Genomic DNA, 5,193 nt, shown 5'->3' with positions numbered 1-5,193 from the left:
CAACTTAGACTCCTGTAAGCTCCATTCACGGTAAGTGCTTTCTACGGGTGTACCATTTTTTATCTTTTATGCCATATTTTTACTGTACCTTTTCTGTGTTTAGATATTATGTAAATATTTACCATTGTATTACAATGGCCGACAGTGTTTAGCGTAGTAACATCCCATATAGGTTTGTAGCCTAGGAGCAATGGCTATAACACATAGCCTAGGTGTGGAGCAGGCTGTACCATTGAGCTTTGTGTAAGCACACTCGATCACACAACAACAAAAGTGCTTAACAACACATTTCTCAAAACAAAGTCCCCATTGTTAAGTGACATATACGCATAGTATGTTTTATCATATTCTTTAAGATTTCTGGATTTTAGGAACAGTTTGTTTCAACAGAAGGCTCATTTTAGAGCCTCATTCAGTGCCTCCCCTGAGACTTTTGTGTAACTACGCCCTTGAGCCCATCCCCAAACTGAAGCATAGAATGGGCCACTCTATCATTCTTCAGTCACTTATTGCTACATAAAAGTTAACCACTCTTTTTTAAAAAAAAAAATAAAAGTAAACTGCTAAATTAGAAGAAAAGTACTTACCTGAATTTGTAAAATATTTTGGTAACACAAATTTACAGATACCATTATTTTCTTTTAAACATCAATTTAAGCTTTATGAAATACATTTACAAATGTATCGATGATTAATATCTTCAGAACAAAAACGATTATATAAAAATCAACTTATGTGTTGCCATAGAACAAAAAGATTCATGTTTTCTCCCTGGTTATCTTATTTAAATACAGGAATACCTCGTTTTATTGCACTTTATTTTATTGAGATTCACAGATAATGCATTTCTTTACAAATTGAAGGTTTGTGGGAAGCCTGCATCAAGCAAGTCTATTGGCACCATTTTTCCAACACCGTATACCTTCTTCGTGTCTCTGTGTCACATTTTGGTAATTCTCAGAATATTTCAAACTTCTTAAAATTGTTACGTCTGTTATGGTGACCTGTGATCAGTGATCTTTGATGTTCCTGTTATAATTGCTGTAGGACATAACAAGCCTCCACCACATAAGACCATAAATAATCGACAAATGTTGCGTGTGTTGTGACTGCTCCATGAACCAGTTTCCCCATATCTCTCCCTCTCCTCAGGCCTCTCTATTCCCTGAGATGCAACAGTATTAAAATTAGGCCAATTAATAACCCCACAATGACCTTTAAGTGTTCAAGTGATTGGAAGAGTTTCACTCTCACTTTCAAGACAAAGCTAGAAATGATTAAGTTTAGTGAGGAAGGCATGTGAAAAGCTGAGATAGGCCAAAAGCTTGTCCTCTTGTGCCAGTTAGTCAAGCTGTGAATGCAAGGGAAAATTTCTTGAATTTAAAAGTGCTACTCCAGTGAACACAAGAATGTTAAGAAAGTGAAAGAGCTTGCTGAGATAGAAAGTTTTAGTGGTCTGGGTAAAAGATCGAACTAGCCACAAACTTCCCTTAAGCCAAAATCCAATCCAGAGCAAGGCTCCAACTGTCCTCAATTCATGCAAGTTGAGAGAGGTGAGGAAGCTACAGAAGAAAAGTTTGAAGCTAGCAGAGGTTGGTTAATGAGGTTGAAGGAAAGCAGCTCTGTCTATAACATAAAAATGAGAGCTGAAACAGCTAGTGCTGAAGTAGAAACTGTAGCAAGTTGTCCAGAAAATCCAGCTATGATAATTGATGAAGATGACTACACTATACAACAGATTTTTCAATGGAGATGAAACAGCCTTCTATTGGAAAAAGATGCCTTCTACTGGGAAAAAATTCCATCTAGAATTTCCATAGCTAGAGGGGAGAAGTTAATGTCTGGCTTCAAACCTTCAAAGGACAGGCTGACTCTCTTGTTAAGGGCTAATGCAACTGGTGACTTTAAGTCGAAGCCAATGCTCAGTTACTGAAAAGACTAGGACATTCAATAATATGCTAAATCTACTCTGCCTGTGCTCTATAAATGAACAACACATCTGTTTACAACATGGTTTACAGAATGTGTTAAGCCTACTCTACAGACCTACTGCTCAGAAAAGAAGATTACTTTCAAAATATCACTATTCATTGAAGATGCAACTAGTCACTCAAGAGCTCTGGTGAGGATGTACAAAGAGATAAAAATGTTGCTTTCATGCCTGTGAATCCATCCATTCTGCAGCCTGTGAATCAAGGGGTAATTTCAACTTTCAAGTCTTATTATTTAAAAAATACACTCATAGGTTTATGGCTGCCATAGATAGTGATTCCTCTGATGGATCCAAGCAAAGTAAATTGAAAACCTTCTGAAAAGAATTCACCATTGTAGGTGCCATTAAGAACATTCAAGATTCACGGGAGGAGGTCACAACATTAACAGAAGTTTGGAAGAAGTTGATTCCAACACGTATGGATGACTTTGAGGGGTTCGAGACTTCAGTGGAGGAAGTAACTCCAGATGTAGTGGAAATAACAAAAAATACTAGAAATAGACATGAAGCCTGAAGATATGACTAAATTGCTGCAAGCTCATGATCAAACTTGATAGGATAAGTGGTTGCTTCTTATAGATGAACAAAGAAACTGGTTCCTTGAGATGCAATCTACTCCTGCTGTGAACATTGTTCAAATGACAACAAATGACTTAGAATATTATATAAACTTAGTTGATATAGCATTGGCAGGATTTGAGAGAATTGACTCTAATTTTGAATGAAGTTCTACTGTGGATATTGCATGCTACGGAGAAAGCTTTTGTGAAAGAAGAGTCAATTAATGTGGCAAACTTCACTGTCATCTCATTTTAAGAAACTGTGACAACTACCCCAACCATCAGCAATCACCACCCTTATCAGTCAGCAGCGATCAACATGAAGGCTTTGCCATTCACCATCAAAAAATTATGATTAGCTGAAGGCTCAGATGAGCATTAGCAATTTTTAGCCATAAAGAATTTTTAAATTAATATATACATTATATTTTTAGTCATACTGCTATTGCACACTTAGACTATATTACCATGAAAACATAACTTTTATATGCACTGGGAAACTAAGAAATTTGTGTGACTTACTTTATTGTGATACTTACTTTATTTAGTCTGGAACCAAATCCACAATATCTCTGAGGTATGCCTGTATATGTTGCTAAATTGTTTCTGGAGACTAGGCACTACAAATTTACAATAGAAATGTCATGGAAAAATAATGAACATACAAAATCTATTTATATTCAACTTCCAAAAAGATTACTATCCAGGAGTGGTGACATGTGCCTGTAGTTCCAGTTACTTGGGAGGCTGAGACAGGAGGATCACTTGAGGCCAGGAGTTCCAGCCCAGCCTAGGCAACATAGCCAAATCCCTGCCTCTACAAAAAAAGTTTATTGCCAGATGTTCTTTACTGAGTCACCACAGTTTCCTGTTTCAACAGTGCTTGGAGGGAACCCGGCGCTTCTCCCCACCCTGGCTAGCCTCCACCTCCTCACTGTGCCCTTGGACTGCCCCAAGGCCCTGAAGCAGCTTCCGCACTGCACAGCTGCCCAGGCCGTGCTTCTCCCCAGCCACCTCCTTGATTACAGCACCCCCATCACACGCAGGTGCACCAGTACTACCACCATGACTCAGATTCCACCATCAACCACCAGATCAACCTGGAGCCCTAGCCTTCTACATCTACCCATCCATGTATTACTACTTGGACCATGATGATGTGGCTTTGAAGAACTTTACCAAATACTTTCTTCACAAATCTCATGAGGAGAGGTAACATGCTAAGAAACTAGTGAAGCTGCAGAACCAACAAGGTGGTCAGATCTTCCTTGAGGATATCAAGGAAGCAGACAGTGATGACTAGGTGAGTGGGCTGAATGACTTGGACTATGTGTTATACTTGGGGAAAAAAAGCATGCATCAGTCACTATTGGAATTGCACAAACTGGCCATTGACAAAAACGACCCCCACTTGTGTTGCTTCATTGAGACACACTGCCTGAATGAACAGGTGAAATTCATTGAAGAATTGGGTGACCATGTAACCAACTTACGCAAGATGGGAGCCTCTGAACATAGCATCGCAGAATATCTCTTTGACAAACACATCCTGGGAGACTGATAATGAGAGTTAAATCTTAGGCTAACTTCCCCATAGCCCTCAGGTGACTTCTCTGGTCACCAGGGCAGTGCCTGCACATTGGGATTTCCTTTACTTTTCCTATAAGTTGTACCAAAACATCCACTTAAGTTCTTTCATTAGTACCATTCCTTCAAATAAAGAAATTTGGTACCCTCTCCAAAAATTATTAATGCACTGATCAACTTTTCTTATTTTAACATGCTTATATTCTTGCACATGGTTTCCACATAAATAACTAAAAATGCACATAGAGTTATTTTCTACTTCTAATATGTACCATTTTCTTCTCTGAGTAAAAATGAAGCATTAACTTCATTTAGCAATAATCTACATCATAAGAATCCTTTTTTCTCTATTTAAAAACCATTATATGTTCTGTTTTAAAACGGAAGATAAAAGCACATATGTAAAAACAGTGCACAATTCAGGGTAGGTAAACTTCTACTGGAAACCAACCATTAATGTGGGGCAATTACATATGTATGAAACTGATGATCATAAAGTAGTTAATGATCAAGTATGAAGAAGAGAACAATTCTGGAGGATGCAACAGCAATATAAACTAAGGCAGAAGTGGACAGGGAAATTACAATCCACAAACCATCCTTTCCTAAATTTAAGGGATAGACAAACATCAGATACTGCCCCCTGATATGATTGATTTGGATTATTCAATGTTTTAAAAATTGGACATTTTACATTTCTGATTGTTCTTAAAAGATCAGAACACTGGTTACACTAGCCCTATAGCAATGATTCTCAAAGTGTAGTCCCTGAGCCAGCATCATCAGCTTCAACTGGGAACTTGTTAGAAATGAAGATTCTGACACGGTCCTAATGAAAAGCAAACATGAATCCTTAAATAAAATACAGACTCTGAATAGAAACACTACTAAATACTAACCAGCTTGCCCTTTAACCCACTTCCTTATAGTCACTTGCAGCCTGCCCTTCTGCCCCTCTCCTTACAGTTGCTTACTGCCAAAAGTCTTGTGGAGGCACTAGCTTCCCTTAGTTGTTTCTATAAGGTGATATCTTTAATTAATGTTAAGAAACCT

At 38.0% G+C, this 5,193-nt stretch overlaps 1 pseudogene; it reads left to right on the top strand.

Annotated features, from left to right (window-relative positions):
• The first annotated feature begins 3,393 nt into the window (after nt 1-3,393).
• LOC123646228 lies at nt 3,394-4,114 on the top strand (annotated as a pseudogene).
• The last annotated feature ends 1,079 nt before the right edge of the window (nt 4,115-5,193 follow it).

This window comes from Lemur catta, chromosome 1, assembly GCF_020740605.2.
Source record: "Lemur catta isolate mLemCat1 chromosome 1, mLemCat1.pri, whole genome shotgun sequence".
In the NCBI taxonomy this organism is placed as follows: domain Eukaryota; kingdom Metazoa; phylum Chordata; class Mammalia; order Primates; family Lemuridae; genus Lemur; species Lemur catta.
The sequence above is the reverse complement of the archived record's forward strand: the minus strand, read 5'-3'. Positions and strand labels throughout refer to the sequence as shown.